At 39.8% G+C, this 17,841-nt stretch overlaps 1 long non-coding RNA gene across 1 annotated transcript in view; it reads left to right on the top strand.

Annotated features, from left to right (window-relative positions):
* Positions 1 to 2,157: 2,157 nt before the first annotated feature.
* The window catches only part of LOC144091008 (uncharacterized), a 62,850-nt gene continuing 47,166 nt past the window's right edge, over positions 2,158 to 17,841 (top strand). Inside the window, exons 1-2 of the long non-coding RNA XR_013305574.1 lie at positions 2,158 to 2,348; positions 2,438 to 2,544. This is a non-coding gene — a long non-coding RNA (uncharacterized LOC144091008). The remainder of the gene's footprint in view (positions 2,349 to 2,437; positions 2,545 to 17,841) is intronic.

A 17,841-nucleotide genomic window follows, 5' to 3' on the forward strand; every position in this document is an offset into this window, starting at 1 on the left:
GATTAAAAGCCCTGAATATTCATTTTTTGGTAGATCAAAAACAATGTTTCTTTGAGCTTTTTTAAAATATATTTTTAGATTTTACAAAATGATATTTGAACTAAAAACAGAAAAAAAATGATTTAAAAAATTACAATTATTGATTTAAAATGGGACAATCAGGAAATTTAATATACATCTATACTTTTCATTTTAATTTGATCCTAAAACAGAAAGTCGGCACTCATGATTTACTTTCCCGGGCCACACAAAATGATGCGGCAGGCCAGATTTGGCCCCCGGGCCGCCACTTTGACACATGTGCACTATATCATGGTTTGCAACCCCATTTCATGCAGTCCCTAAATTTTCCAGGAATCAATTAAAATGATTGGTAATATCAAACAAATGTCTGACCCAGTTGGAATGACAGCAAATTCTTGACTAATGGAATTTTTTTTTTTTAAATCCACATTTTTGATGGCTATCATAAGAGCACCACAATGTGGGTTGCTGCTCAAGATGACATAGTTGATGTTGATGGCGGCACAGGTGGAAGCTTGAAAGTGCCGAAATGCCCTCATACTCGCTCCACGCTTATCAGTCAGGTGTGGCCGTGGGGCAAACAAGCGCTTGTTGTGGTTACGGCTGCGTTTCAAGTCCATGCGTAAGGGACGGACAATAGATATCGTGCCACCAAAGCGGATGAGTTGCCGATGGAATTTCGCTGTAAAGTGATGTCAGTGATTTTATTTTCATTTTTTTTAAATTCCACAAATAGGATTGACACTGCCCTCTCTACCTTCCTGTGTGGATTTTGCATGTTCTCCCCGAGCTTGCGTGGGTTTTCTGCTGGTACTCCAGTTTCCTCCCACATCCCCAAGAAGAACGCAGTGTAGGCTGGTTGAACACTCTAAATTGACTCTAAGTATGAGTGTGAATGGTTCAGGGTGTCTTATAATTAGCTGGGGTAGGCTCCAGGGTACTTGGACGTTTGGTCGCCGGACGTTTGGTCGCCCGGACGTTTGGTCGCCCGGACGTTTGGTCGCCCGGATGTTTGGTTGCCCGGACGTTTGGTCGCCCGGACGTTTGGTCGCCGGACGTTTGACAACATGACAGAGAGTTTACTGTTGAAACCAGCCCTAAAAATTATATTCATGAGAGAGAGAGAGTTTAATATTTAAATATCTACTGTTGAAACCAGCTCTCAAAATTATATTCACCCGGGCGACCAAACATCCGGTCACGGGCTCCAGTACCCCCCCGCGAACCTTGTGAAGTTAAGCGGTTTAGAAAATGAATGAATTGATGGGTGAAAGTTTCAATGTGATTTGTCAGTCAACTTCTGTAATTGATATTTCAATTGGCAAGAAGACTAAACTAAACTAGACCGAAGCGGTCCAAAAAACGCACTTTTAATGTGAAGTTTTGGAGCTCCTTGCCTACACTCTTAAAGTTAGGCACTAGAGGGGGAAAAGAGGGCGTTAAGGGAATCCCTCATTAGTGTGGCCTTGTGATGAGTCAGCCATCGGAATGGCAATAAAAGCTCATTTAGAGAGCTTTTGGTGAAAATGATGTGTTTTTGCAGAGAGGCCACACAGTGTAGCAAGGGGGTGTCTGCCAAGAGAACACTCCAGAATAGCAATTATTCATAATACAGTCCGGCCTGCCTGCCTGCGCGTTGGGAAAGTAAGGATTTATGACAGCTACTCCGTTTTGACGTCAGCGTGAGATGTTCCTCAGCTGCTCGGGCGGGAGCCCAGGGGTCATCGTCGAACGGCGCGTAGTGATGGTGCACATTTTTAACTTGGGTTTATTTCCATAAGCTATGATGTGAAACAGAATGGTTTCAAATGCACCTTTACGCAACAACTTGGAATTGTCTTAGAATTTGACAAGAAAATGAATTTTTGCCTAAAATGATTGATTGCTCTCACTAAATAGATTATCGTACTTGTTATTGTGACTGTGTAGAAATCACTAATCACTACTAGTTTTATTGTGAAGGAGTCAGAGTGTTAGAAAATGTGTTTGTTCATATGTGCTGGTGTTTGCTGAGACCACGACCTCTCTCTCTCCTCATTGGTGGCCCTTCTTCCTTTTTCAACATTAATTGGTGCCAATGAAAGGAGCCTGATTGCTAGTTAAATTCCACGCAGCTGCATTTATAATGACCTCTGGGTCTGAAAGGGACTCTAAAACATTTAATGCTTGACTGCTCCTGTGATTTGGTTTTTGCAGTATGTCAACCTTTGTCTGATTTGAATTGCCACGGTGCTGCTTGTTATGATCAAATCAAATTTGTGTAAAAGTTACTCTTGTGTTAAAAAGTACTGAGGCATGTAGTATCACAATTTCCAATAAAATGGGTATGTTAGTCTTTACCAATTTGAAATCATGTTGTGCAGAAGTTTCTGTATGTTAATTCTAGCTCTAATAAAATGATTATTTACCACAGATACATGATCCAGATTGAATTGTGGGACACAGCACAGTGCTGCAGGGATTTGATACTGACAGATGTCAAGAGGAAATCAGAACGGCAGAAGGAATGAAGGATATGAGGTTAGTTAATTGTTTTAAAAACACTTATTTATATTGTGAACTATGCATATTGTTATTGCAGTCAGCAATTCACCTTAAATTGTGGATGGGTTTGATCAAGCTTCTCTGCTGTCTTGTTTCAACCCTAAACTTAAGTTCAAGTAGTCATATTTTCTTTTTTTTTTTGCTGTCTTAAGTATGATATAGATTCAAATTAGGGGTGTGTGAAAACAAAACATGATTCCTGTAGGCAATTTTTAAATCTCAATTTAGCCAACTCTTAAAAACTAAAGTTCAAGGAGCCTTTGAGAATGTGAGCCCATTTTGAGACCCCCTGCCATAGAACCACCACTAGCTTTCCTGTCTCGTAAGTGCATTAGTCCGTGTTATCTTCATGTCAACAGTCGCTCTCAAATATTTACAAGAGAGCTCGGTGGGGAGGCGTCCAAGCCAACGGTGAGATGATTCACCCTTTTGTTAACACAGTCGCACCCCACCAAAAGTAACTCTGTACCACTCGGAATCAGCCGCGCGAATAGTGCGGCCAACGTGTCTTGAAACGATGCTTGTTGTGCATGACCTCGCAGAATATGCATTATTATGTGCAGCTCAACATAAGGGATGAGGATGAGGACACCAGGAAATGCTTTGTGAGAACTCAAATGTGTATAGAAAGCAAACGAATGGAAGAATGCAGACTTTTTGACAAGCAATTCTAAAAAAGGCCATAAAAAAATAAGATCTTGCAGAATAATCTGGTCTAAAATAGCACCTTACCACAAATATTGGCTAAATATTGACTCAACTACAGATAGAAAGAGGAGTCCTGTAGGGAGGATACCTTTATTTTTGGTGCAACATTAAACAATGTTAGCGCTATGTTTATGTCATGTGAGAGTACAGTCAGAAAAAAAAAGGGAGAAATATGGTTTGTCGAATTGACAAGGATTAAGGATTTAACCGATTAATGGTACATGAGTGATGTTTTTTTTAAGATGCATATTTAAAAGTGAAATTCACAATGTCTGTAATGCGAGCCAATGATGTATTGGCCAAAATACACCATAAATGAGGCTAAGTTAAGGCTATGGATGACATTGGCTAGGTTTTGTCAATTTCTTTTGTTTTTAGGTCTGTAATTGTCATTTTTCAACTGGTAAAGTTTGAAAAATATTGTCTGGTCGTCATTGATATTGGCGAGTCACAAGTTGAAGGCTTAATGTACATGACTACACAAGTTAATTTAGGGTAGTTCTCCAAGTAGTGACCCTCGACTGTTTTTTTTAAATACATTAATGGGATGGATATGAGAAAACTGCAAACAAAGACATTTTGAAGGATGAGTTTAGAAACAAATCCAAACAAAATATTACCAAGTTGCGTCATTTGAATAGATTGATCACGTTGTATAATACTACAAATCGTACACTTAGTCTTCACTCTTCCATTTGTGTTTACATCCTCCGTTGGAGCTCATTTGCTGATCAACTGGGTTCAAATGGAACAAAATGCGCAATCGAGGAAAAGATTAGTCACGGGAGCCACGACGGTTCTGTTGAGTATGCGCAAATATTACGCGCAAATGTACAAATGTTTACACGCACAGTTGCACAGATAAACAATCCATACTGAGTCAAAGATAAATATTTTGAAATATGCCTGCGGGTTTATTTTACATGTCCTTATCATCCTTTAGGACCGACTTGCAACCATATTTATTTGACAATGAGGGGACTGTTGGAAAAAGCTCACAACTTCCTTAAAGTGCATACACATATACATAGGTATTACTCAAATGCAATACAAGTATTTTTGTCATTGTATTAAAAAAGTTAATAGAAGTGGGAGTCACACAGATTGACGTCAATGAGAGATTAGTTTCTTTGCCCCCTATTTTACGATATTTTTATTGCTGTCCGAGTGAAATCTGATCACTTTAAAGAAATAAAATGAACCAGTGTTGATGATTTTCTCAATTCCTGGCTGAATTCCACACAGTGTTTGAAATATTACCCAACTTGTTGTCAACAAAGCATCCCTGACCATTAAAGTGCATGCGTGTGCGCACGTCATCTTAAGTGTTCCAGGAATCAAAATGTATCAGAGAAGCGTGGGGTGGGGGGTCTTCAGTACCCTTAATATACCACGGAAAGTGAGCCATATCCCCTGATACTAATTTCACTCATTTCTAGTAGATTTACATTGAAAACAAGCGAATAGAACTAATTTTTAGTAGGTGTTTTGCATTGTGGAAATCTTGTGCCGTCAATGGCAGCTAATAATTTAACAAGTCTGATTTTTAAACGTTTTATTTACTTGTTGATGGTTTAATCAACCTTACGGGTGACTCAGAAAGTGCTTTCCCTCAAGTGATCTCCTGTTTATCGTTGTTGTTAAACATGACGAGTACCTAGAATGTAGAATAGACTTCAGATTTAGGACTTTTCATAAAAAAAAGACTCATTCAGGGGGATTTTAGAGCTGTTAAAGTTGCATAATTGTGCTGGATAATAACTTTTTTATATTTGTGAATTCATTTGGTCATTAAAGATGACATCAAAGCAGCAACAGGGAGGTCTGCGATGCCTGATTGGAGATGTCTCAGGTTTGTGTGCATTTGGTGGTGACAAATATGTGTTTGAAGGTGTGCCTGTGCGCGTGTGTTATGGTCAAGGTAGGAAGGAGCTTGTGAGTCATCCTTCTCCATACAGCTGTGCTCCAGATGAAGGAGGCCACCTGCCCCGTTTCTTTACTCCGTTTTCATGTAGACGTCCAAACAACAATCATTTCGGTCAACACGCATCTAGGGCGAGTCATACGATAGTCCATTTCGGAGGGAAAGTTTGCAATTTGACCTGAATTTCCAGTACAGATGAAATTCTGGAGTGGCACAACACCACGTATTCGCCTTCTAGTTGAGTTCAGCCAGCATTAAAGAGAAAAAAAGAAGTATTTAGTACTGTGAGCTCATGTTGATCACAGGCCTGACAATTAATAGCAAATATTTGTGAGTAGCCGATGCCCACCCACAAAGTTTGTGATTGCGTTTTACTGCAGTTCTTAATGTGACTCGCTTGACGAGGCAATATTTCAGCTTTTGGGATTTAACATTGCAACAAATATTCATGTTTTAGCTCTTAACTGTATCCATGCATTTTTATAAAACAAATTTAGACATTTCTGTTCATCCAGACTCTGCCAGTCCGAGCAGTTTTTCAGGCACGCTCTCGTCTAATCCTAAAATAAGAATTTCAAAAGGCAATTTTCTCAAGGGAGACTCCCCATTCTCAATCTGTAATAATAATCCAATAAACGCTAAATACATTTTTGAAGGCCTCTCGTACACCACGCTTAGTCCCGTAGCTCTCCTCGCCATCCCTCCTGACCAATGAAACAGTGGTAAAACGGACCACCGTGCGGGAGGATGGCGAGACACTGGCCGTTTTTCTTTCTTTCCGCAATTTGTCGTTCTGTGATTGTCTGTTTACAGTTTCTTCCATCTCGTCAAAGAATTGATTGACTTGAGTTAGTGAGACGGAGCAATTTGTTCCCCCAGCTTCTAAAATTACCAGCTCGTCTGCTCACATGTGCAGGTACTTCCCAATTCAATAGGCGAAGAAACTGCAAATCAGCATTGTTTTCTTCCCTCTTTACGTGAGGTCATCGTTGTGTAGTTACCGAATTCTTTAGATGGTGTGAGTAAGTGTAATTGCTCTGCAAATTCAAGAAAAAAGAGCCAGAATAGCAAGTGGAAACCACCTTTTTAACAAATTGTAAAGTTAAATGGAAGATATAAGAACATCCGATAACGACTTCTATTTTTCGTGGTGATTCGTTTAAAGAAAATAAGTACGTACTGCCTTTTGTTAAGTCATGCTTGAATGGCAGCCATCGTTTTTTTTATATATTTTTTTATACTGGAGTTAATTTTCACTGACCACACCAGTTTCAATCAAGAAGTCGCTAAAATAGAACTTGTCCGACAAAATCAAGTCGACCAAAAAAGCTGCAAGGGAATTCCACACTCCGATGAAATTCTAGCATAGATATAAAATAAAGTAATCAAGATCTGCAGTCATTATTTACAAATGGAGAAAAGCTGTAATACGAACGAACCTTCACAGAAATGGCCGGCCAGCATAAATTGGCATTGAATCATTTTACGTTTGACTCCTCTGGGTTGAATGCGGTCAGTTCACAACATAGGTGTACTAAGTAAACCCTTTGTGTCCAATGCCTATATAGTATATGTTTCCAGCCTGCTTTCAGCACCTGTTTTGGGGTTCTTCTTCCAGGAACCCAAACATAAATGACATTCCTTTTGAGCGTGTGGTTTGGCTTTTAAGGGCAATTATTTCTGCTTACTCGACATGTAATGATACGCGCGCTGGAAATGCAGATGGAATAACATTGGCCCAACACTCCAAAAAGTGTATTAGTATTGGCTTTGCAAGAATAGAGCTGATATTTATAGAGTGGCTTCTAGATATTGTAACTTTGCATTGAAATGCGTAGCCTTCTTTTCATCCAAAAATGTTTTTTTTCTCCACCCCGTGTGGTTTTTTTTGTGGTTACACCTTGCACTCTTCTGTGGTTTGGATCATTCTTGGTTGGAGGAATTCTGTTATTCCAGCTCATTCTTTGGATGGACATTGCGGCTAGATGGACACTTTTTCTTTGCCAGTGTGAACATTGGTGGTGAGGTGCGATGACTAGAGCTCCCTCTCTCTTTGCTACATCAATCTTTGCCATGATAAAAAGTGGAGCTTTATCTGTAAGGACACATTGTTTTCTAAACAGCAAATGTCAAGTTCAAGTCATTGTTCTTATCCTATATAATAGAACACACTGTGACTTTCTTCTCCCAGAGAAGTCTTCTACTTTGTTGTGGCATTTCAAATCTTGGCCTTAAACACGATAAACCCGTGTCCTAATTATTAGCCGGTTACACCATTAACAACAAGTCAACTAATGCGCTTGTGAAGTTAAGACAAATGGCATCTAGTTTACGCATAACCAATAGAAAAGCATCGACTTATGGTTGGAGAAATCCCTCCCATTATATCCGTCACGAATAATTCCAGCGTGATACTGCACAGATGTACTACTGAGTTAACCACTAAGCCCATTTCAGTTATGGTGTTAACCAAAACAAAATCTTCACAGATGACTTAGTGTGGAATTTAGCTGCATGAATGACATGGGCATTCGTACCGATCTTTTGAAACATGTTGTTTGTGCTTATTTATAGTTGTGCCAGTAGGACGATTGAATTTTTTCCCCTTGCATTTGATCCCATTACTCATTTTTCATGTGTTTTTAAACATTAGCAGTGCTGCAAATAGACCACGCTAGCATCTGTAATTGAGTAAATTTGTCAACACTGGGCAATAATGAGGAAATGCAATTTGTCAAATTGTCTCTGCTTTGAAGAATATTAGTCTTTGCAGCAATATGAAATGGCCTCATCGTGTCATAATCTGGCAAAAAATCCACTACGCACATTAAAATGTTCGTATCACAAATGAGCTTGTAATTTATTGCCATGTATTGGATCTCATTGCAGTTTACGCCATCAAGAAATGAGCAGTGTTCCAGAAGCACTGATGATTTTACAATAGTTGTATTCATTTATTTTACAGAGTAATCCTCATTTTATAGCCATTCTCTTGGCTATGAAGCATCTTGTAGTGTTTTTTTTCTTGTTATCTTTTCCTAGAACAGTTTGGATGTTCAATGTGGTTGGCGGGTATGCGTGTTCAGAGCAGCTGCTGTCACTTGTTCCTCTTTATTGGAGCCAAGGTGATTAACAAGTTTCCCGGAGTGTGTCACTTTCTTCACCTGTTAACCAGACCGGAGAAAGACTTTGCATCCTTGACGCACTTATTCTTGTTTTTCCGTTTGTTAGTCTGTTCCTTTCCCTTCTCTGCCCACAATCCAAGACCTTAGACTTCTGCTTGTTGTCAACCAGCGTCTTATTTTCACGTGTCAGACTTTGTTTGGTTAACACAGGAGTTCTTAGTCAGGTGAGAACTATTGTGGTTGTAGTCCTGACCCACTGCCCCGTTTCTCTGTTTCGGGGTACACGGTCGATTGGTCGCCGGTCTTTTGGACGCCCGGAAGGTTATTGATCTTTTGGTCGCCCTGAAGGTTATTGATAATTACCATTTAAATCGTTGCTCAAATTCCCTAAATACAAACTGTGAATTACTATTTAGTCATACTTAATGCCCTAGTAATTATTAGGCTAAAGAAAAGCTCCAAATTTCCCGGACTTTTATTGTTTTTTGTTGGAGAACTTGTTAAGACCCTGACTGACGTAGCTTCTTAAAGGGACCATTCATGTACATACAAACTCTTATACACTCACACGTCGGCTCAGTGAAACTGCTCATGGCCAGTGTTGGCTTTTATTGATGCGTAGACCGTGTTATTTTACCTTGTTTTGTCGTTGGTCTTTTGGCCGTCGGTCTTTTGGCCGTCGGTCTTTTGGCCGCCGGTCTTTTGGCCGCCGGTCTTTTGGTCGCCCGTTTTCGCGGTCGGGGCGACCAAAAGACTGCGACCAAAAGACCGGCCACCAAAAGACCGGCGACCAATTGACCGCACACGGTGTTTGGGTATGTCATTGACACTTTCATGTGCATCGGAGTCACTCTCTGAGTCAATGCCGCAACAGGAGTTGCGCACACGCACGATTTGCTGTTCTGGGTCTGTTTGTCTGGTTTCGATCAGCATGAGAGACGTTGCGATGTTGACACTGATCATCTGAGCGGTACGGCGCTTCAGAACAACATTGTGTCCAGAGAGGCCGTTCCAGACTGCATGTATCGTGTCAAAATTTATTCGAGATGACATGGACCAACATGCGTTTAAACAGCTGCTTAGTGTGCTCTTCCTCTTTTGCTCAGATGGCTTTATTGCAGGATTTGAACACTTTGGAGTCCACGATTAGATTGTAATCGATGACAGTGGAATTAGTGAGGTTTTACTTTCTTCGAATAGTGGTTCAACATTTCGGAGAGTTATTATTTAGCATGAACATATGCTTGTCAAAAGGCACAACCCAATCCAACAATTATTTTCCCACTGAACAAAAGAGTCCAACAGCGCAATCCGCCGAGGCTCAAGTGTGGAAGAATTGTCCTGATTGATGTTTTACTACAGACCAAAGTCAATAAATGCTAACTGAATCCAGTTGTAACCTTACAACTCCTATCTTTTCTAGTCCAAGCTTTGAACAAGCGATTTGAGGCCGTTAAGGCGTGTAATGCAATTTTACAGCAATAGGGATTGCGTTGTCGTAACGATAACAAAAGACAGAATCGGATGATCGTCAAGGTCTCTTTGAAATACAGACATCGATTTTGATGGTTAATAGATATTTGTAACCTTGCTTTTTATCCAAACCGCTTCTTCTTGACCCGTATTTCTTGCCTTTACTTCCCGTCCTTGCGTTGGTTGAGTCGGTCAAGATGTTCCGCATCGGGTCTTCATGAATTGTTGTCCCTATCACGCGAGCTTCCATTTCAGCTGTTACTCATTAGACCTTTTTGCTTGAACGTGCGTGTGTGTCCACCCGTGTGTGTTTGTGAGCGCAGCAGGCTGTGCCAATTTCCCTCTTTATCTTTGGCCCAGATGACTTGGAGAAGATGCTTCTCGCTTGTTTTTTTGCATCTATTCGGAGGTACTTCTAGAAAAAAAGAACATATTGTTTTGTCTACTTCCTTCGTATTGTGTAAAACGCCATTACACCTGATCAATGTGCGTGTTCATTTAACAATATGCTTGTCATGTTGGTTGTAGATGAGTTTTGAAGAGTCTTTTGTGTTTACAATTGAACGTTAACCATGCCCCCAAATAGTGTACAATACAAATTCTGTTTTGTTCATTTTCTTGCTTTCCCCCTGCGATAGATTACGTTAGTAAATACAGTTTTTATTTTTTTAGTTTGTTTCACATTATTAACCTTAAAAATTGCACATTATTGTTTAGGGTGTCATAAGTATTTTACGCATCAGCTGGAATTCAATTTAGCAATACAAGCACATTCACGGTGGTGTATATTTTTACACAGAAAATGCAAATTATTTTGGTTTGACATCATGATCATGCAATACTATTGCATTTTCTTGACTTAAGCTTGGGTGTGAATGGTTGTCCATCTCTATAGGACATGGCAAAGTGAATTAGATTGCCTCACCATATTCAGATTGCATAATGTATATTCATAAGCGTTCCTTATACATAGGAGTTGATATTTCAACACATGTTAAATCATACATGGCCTTGAGCATTCAGGACTGTTGCTTCACACTCATACTGGCAATTAAATGAGCACCAAGGCAACTTGTAGTCAAATCCTTTGTCAAGTATTCAACGACGCATCAACCTTGAGCGCTAAAAGAATGGAGTTCCCCCTGCACAGACTGCTGTCCAAGTCCCAACACAGGGAGAACCCAGCATAAACAAACCTGTGAAAAGTTAGTGTGATTCATCCATTTCGTACTACATTGTAAGACTTGCTTGTGTTCAAACAATCCCCAAGGATTGTTGTCACACATGAAAGAAGTGTGAAAAAAGCTGGACTCTAGCTTTCCAGCATGTCTTTTTCTGCAACTAATTTTGTCTAGGAAATATCCAATTCATCTATTATTTCACATGTAGAAATACTAATCTCCAAATAAAATGTGGATGCTAAAATTACATTGCCATTAAAGTGGTCCCTAATGATAGGTAATTGTCTAAATCGACTTCCTTGACCAGAAAAACGGCCCCCATATTTTCACTGTCTTCACTTCAGAGCTATTTTTCATCAATTCGGGTAGTTATAAAGCTAACGTAACAGAAACCTGGATGGTGCAATACATCTGGACTTGTGCTTGTTAAGCATAAGTAGGGGAGAGCCAAAAAGATGACAGCGTTTGGACATATCGCTGGCAGAATAATAAGAGCAAGACAGCAAAGTATGTAGGAGTAAACCAGTCAAAGCCGTTATAGGAGATAATTCTCCAAACACACCTAGCAGTTTTGTCTTGCAATCACTGTCCTCGACTAAGACGTGTATATATATACACGTGATTTACCATATAAACTGTGGGAAATGGCACGTTTTATTTCTGTCATTTTATTGTATTCCTGGATGGAAAATCGATTGGATCGAACATGCTCCACTACAGAGTTTGCACAAATTAAGAAAGTTGTTGTTTCCAGGTTTTTCTGGTGGCTTTCCAGGGAAAGACACCATTGTGTGGTTATGATTTGTAGTACCAGATCGTTCCAATTAAACCGGTTGGCACAACTTGTGGCTTCAAGGGCGCTAGTTCAGAAATTCATCCTGTTTAAAAGGGTGATGGTGGTGTCGGAAGAATGTTCACTTTTCCAAAGAGACACATTCATAGTGCAAAAATATTGGACGCTCACCAAGCAGATTGTGAGAGAAGGGAAATTAGGGAGTCTGTTTCCTGTGTCTTAATGCAGATTGTTTTCTACATAAACAAACAGCGGTGCCGTATTTGGGGATCGTTTCTGAAATGATCCAACAGGCATTCTGGTACACAAGATAAAATTTCTCTCACCCAAACTAACATCATCCAGCAGCCTCAAACCCAAAGCACTTGAAATTGCTTGAGGTCTCTAAACAGGAAGCATTGTTGCTTTATTTTTAAGAAAAGTAGCAGACCTGTGTGCGAAACTCTCACTATAATCTAGAGAAATTGATTTATTCACCAACAGGAAAGTAGTTTTGGTGTAGTGTGACCTTCAGTGAGGGATTGACAATAGTGGGAATAAATACATGGAATAAACGTACTTTAGACAGTCGTCATTGCTATTATCGGACGGTCGAAGTCGGGGACGTCGGGGCCAGAAGCCGTTTATTACTTTCATATGAAGCCAACATGTGTTTCACATTTCCAGGGGACATTTCACTGTATAGTTTGAAGGGTGCTCTTACCTTGAGACCACCACAGTGCTGCGTGTACCTGATAAGTTGTGAAAATTAGCTTGAAAAATAGCCATCTCTTCTCTTTTAATAGCCGCAATTGTTAAACAAGCAAAGATGAAATTTTGTGCAACAATGCAGTCTGCATTGCTTTGAAATTCATTTTAAAATTAGTTTCCTCATTTATATTGATGGGTTGCAATTAGATTGTTCTTGTTTGAATTTATTCAGGGAGTCTTATGTATACAAAAATGTTTTTCCATGGTGTATATGTGTGTGCATAAGTATATACATTGTGTGTATGCGTGTATGTATATATTTTATTTTTTCCAGTTTCAAACTATTGCAAGTGTTAACTGTAAATGTTGTCAGCTACTCTATTAGTGTCTCACTTAATTACATTGTACATAAAGAAAACACCTCCCTTTATATAGCTTACACACAAAGATAATCAAAGAGCACAGATGACTTCAAAGAGCAGCATCTTTTTTTTTCTCCCATCCCTCCCCCGGGAGAGCTTCAGGTGCCCTGAAGCCCATCCCTGCTGTGGTAGACCCCAAAATGGTCACTAGCAGAACAAATCTAATTGTCGCTCCTTGCAGGTGTCGCATTCCCAATGTGGCAAATTTACTAGCTGTGTGCTATCATTTAATTTAATGGATGAGGTCATGGAGGCTCACGACAAGGATGTTTAACTATATTTAAATCAACCTGAAAACAGCTTTAGAGGTATGCACAATTAAGAAAACAGTCTGGTGGGAGTAACATTCCCAGTTTGACACTTTTCAACGTGAAAATCTACACAAATCTGTAGCAGATGGTCCAAGCGTTCATAACAGCTTTGGGGGTGTTGTCACCCTCCCTCTTTTAACCTCAGAATATCTAGAAGAGTTGTTTCGAATGGTACAGTATAAACTGTACGTAAATTACACAGCAAAATGTTTCCATTATCCAGTCTGGGTTAGATAACATTTTCCATATACAGTATAATTCATACGTTGAGGTTTGATGGAGAATATCCTCAAATATCTAAACAGCACTTTTTCTTTAGATCACCAAAAAATGTACAAGTAATGAAAATACCACCATCATGTGAAGGTGATTTCATCTTGTGTTAGCTGTATTAAAGAGATGTCATTTAAAAAAATAACATTTTTTTACAAGATTACTTGAACTTTTTTTAGATAAACTATATTCATCACACTGGTTTTCTTCCAGTGGTTTAAAATACTGTGTGTACATGAAAAATTGTGCAACAAGATCTAGTACAGTCAGAACTGTATTACACATGGGACCTTTTTAAAAAGTGTACATTAAGGCTACATGACCAAAAAAAGATCATCTTTACAAAGAAGTGACTTTTAGCTCAGCGGTCAGCCCGTTCGAATTCTATAGTTTGATCTCCATGGTTGTTTGAAATTGAGAAAGGGACTGTAACGACGTCATCGCTTCTCTTAGACCAGTTATTGGATTGGATTGGATTGGATAACTTTATTCATCCCGTATTCGGGAATTTTCGTTGTCACAGTAGCAAGAGGGTGAGGATGCAGAAATAGGAAATGCATTTTAGACATAAATAGATAGGTAATAAGTTAATAAATAAATACCATATACCAATATCCAAGCACCCTTAATAGTTGAACAACAAAGCGGGTTTTTCCATTAATGATTTTTCTTGTTTTCAAGTATGTTAAAGGCAGTCACCACTTTATTTTAACAAACCTTCAGGGAAAAATAATAGCAAACAACAAACTGTAAAACAAATGCTTCATCTATTTTGCGTGAGTACATATATTTTATTTGGGTTGTACTAGAAGTGCAGGTGCCACAAATACTGTATGCACTGTGTACTACAATGTATTGCGTCAGTGTTTCCAGCATGTCCCTGGCAAAACAGCTGATCAATCCATTCCGTAATGGGATCCCTTCAGGTATTCATCCCTGCATATTTGATTACACCGTGAAAGGAAACGGTTAAAGCTCCGTTCCTCCGGACAGGCAGCCAATAAATTAGTCTTTTATTTAATCTCATGTCAAGCCCTAAAGCGGCGCATGTTGGCCCTGCTGTCAGGCGGCCCGCTGATCAAGGACTAATAGAGGCTTTCTGCTTCCAGCGGACCCGGCCGGGGTCTCGGCCTCAATCACGTTGGCCGAGTGGGAGGCTGGATGGCCAAGCAAAACAACAAATATATTTTCATTTGAACGGCAGGCATATTTCTCCACAGTGCCCAGGGGAGGGGACGGGGATGGCTGGGAAGAAATGGGGTGAGTGCAGGGGGGTACTTCATGTATAGAAGAGGTGAGGAAAGGAGGAAGAGGAGGATGAGGAGGAGGAGGGGGGGTCCAGCCAGAAAAGAGCCAGATATTAGAGATGAAGGATGGAAAAAAAAAGTGGACAGGAGAGGAGACTGTTTTAGAAATGTTGGCTCCAGCTCTGGAAAATGGTTCTTGGGTTTATCAAAGCCAATGAGAAAAATGGTACAAAATGTATGTTTACATTGTTGATAACTTTGCGCCACAGAAAGGTGAATACATGCAGAAAAACGGGCTGAAATTTCCCTTTTATGTGATTAACACTTGAGAAAAATCCTAAAGCAGACAGTATTTATGGCTGTAATTCACTGTCAACACCAAGTTAGGCCAAGTGACAGACTGTGGGGGGATAAAAAGCAAATTGGGAAATTGGGACCTGAACTTTAACGTTTGAGCAATGCGCTCAAAATTTTTTTTAAACGAGGATAATTTGTTAAAAATTGGTATGAAGCAAACTCAAAAGTGGCCGTATTATGCCAACTCTCCAAGCCTTGGATTTATAGTTTTCTTTCACATTTTGCCACCTCTCCTCACCTTTTTTTCCCCCTTCCCTCATGCCCGAATCGATAAACAGAACCTCGCCTCAGCAGCGGCCAAGGCAAATGTTTGAGCCACCTGTTGCAGGAAACTTGAAGCTCTCGGGAAATGTGAAGATGGAGCGAATAAGGCTTTTCGCCAAGTCCGGGACGTCTCCGACCGAATCAGGCCGAAAAAGTCCATCAAGTCAAGATTAACCAATCCTACGAACGTCTTAGATTCCAAAATCAAGAGAAGTAGAATTTTTTTTATTGCGTGGCCGTGATAAATGGAGCCAGGCGTGCGATGCATCGAATTTCCACAGTTCGTAATTACTCGTCAGAATAATGATTGTCCATGTTGGCCGCTAGGACGGCAAAAAGCTCCAGCACAAACATGACACGCAGCCATGGTATATAATTGCCTGTTTAAAAAATAAAAAGGGCAAACAGCTTGATCGGCGCTTAAAATTGACAAAAATTTAGCTGGAAGTGGACTTAGACGAAAAGATGCTCACTTGAGGGGTTACCTTTGGGGTAGGACAACTCCTGATTCAAGACCTGGTGCTTCCAGGAACTCCCTTGGTCCGTTTCCAATGAATGCCCCTTTGCTTCTCCACCTCAAATCCTGGCAAGTTCTTTAATCGCCCCATCAGCCAGTCTTCCCCTCAAACGTCCCCCACCTCCTTTGGCATCAGGTCCATACCGCTGCCCCCTGAGCTAACATTGACCCTCCCCATACTCACTTTCCCTTGCCCCCACCTCGACTGCCAAAATCCCCACAGGACTGTGGTTCTTTCAGTACATAAACCTCCAAACCACAAATCCTAACCCCTTTTATTTTACATTTTTAATGGAAGAAAATATTGGCACAGTACTTCCACGTTGCACCTTAATACTTTGTGATGAGGACAATATTTCTCATCTCGCTATCAATGTTTTGAAGCTGCTCATACTGACATAAACTTTCACCCAATTTCGTTTTCAATGAACTCGATGAAGCCTTTTATTGTACATCTAGAAATATGATGGCACCTGAGAGGGGTATCCAAACTTTTTTTTTTTTCAAAGGATGCAACGGCTAACTTCAAATCCTTCCACTTTTACTCTTTAAATTGACGGAGTCAGGTGAAAATGATCGGGTTTAAACTATTTTAAGTAAACCTAGACTTAATTTGAAGTTAGAAATTATACTAATACCTGCTTTCCAAGATGACAATTATTTATTGACTATAATTGTCAATGGAAGTTAATGAGTTAAGGGTTACAAGCAACAAAATAATCCAAAGGTATACGGATATTCTAAAATGTATATACTTCTAATGACACTACTGAAACAAAATAGAGAATCTATCTAGAAAGGAATACAAAAATCTTGTTTTTATACTGCACCTTGTTCAACTATAGGCATTGACTTCAATCTGTAACCTTTGACACTTTCTCTTATACCACATGTGTCAAAGTGGCGTCCCGGGGGCCAAATCTGGCCTGCCGCATCATTTTGTGTGGCCCGAGAAAGTAAATCATGAGTGCCGACTTTCTGTTTTAGGATCAAATTAAAACGAAGAGTATAGATGTATATTAAATTTCCTGATTTTTTTTCCCCCTCTTTTAAATCAATAATTGTAATTTTTTAATAATTTTTTCCTGTGTTTTTAGTTCAAAAATCATTTTGTAAAATCTAAAAATATATATAAAAAAAGCTAAAATAAACATTGTTTTAGATCCCTAAAAACTGAATATTCAGGGCTTTTAATCCAGTTCTTTTAATCCATTTATAAAAAAAATAATTATATTATAATAGATATTATATCTAAAATGGTCCGTTAAAGCAGTCCGTGAACCAACTTGAGTCTGACACCCCTGTCTTATACCATTTAATGCGGCAGTTCTTCAATGTGCATTTTTGGGGGGGGGGGGGCTGGTGTGACTGATGGTCTGAAAATTGCGGCATATGTATTCTTTCCTTTTAAAGTGACATTGCCAATAATTAACATGGCATTCATGTTATAGCCTTTCCAGTTAATTTTTTTTTTTTGCAACAGATTTTCCAATTTTCGTGTAAACATAACCCGCATAACCTATCCATATGTACCTTGGCTTTGGACTGCCAGCCCTTGAACTTTATGAGGGTGGGAAAGGGGTGTGGGTGGTTCAGTGTCTTGAACACATTTCAGAGTAATTGTACTTGATATGTCGTTTACGGAACACCCAAGTAATCATGTAAACAAAGAACCGCTTTCCCGGTGGGGATAAAAGGAAATTTGAAGCGCCCCCTCTGATGTATCATACGTTGCTCACGTTAGGACGCGAGCGAGCACACGATCTGGATCCTCTTGTCTTTTCCCTCTCGTAATACGGGAAGACAAAGAGAGACGAACAGATGGCAGAGTTGAAAAGTGATCGATGCCATGAACAAATTACAACTGCAGCCCCGAAGCAGAAGAAGTTTACCAGTGTGTGTGTGTGAGAATAACCTTGCTCGGTCAGGTTTTTCAAAACTGATGAGACCCACCAAGGTATAAAAAGTCATTGCGGACTGGGGGGGGG

This window comes from Stigmatopora argus, chromosome 16 (genome assembly GCF_051989625.1).
Source record: "Stigmatopora argus isolate UIUO_Sarg chromosome 16, RoL_Sarg_1.0, whole genome shotgun sequence".
NCBI lineage: Eukaryota > Metazoa > Chordata > Actinopteri > Syngnathiformes > Syngnathidae > Stigmatopora > Stigmatopora argus.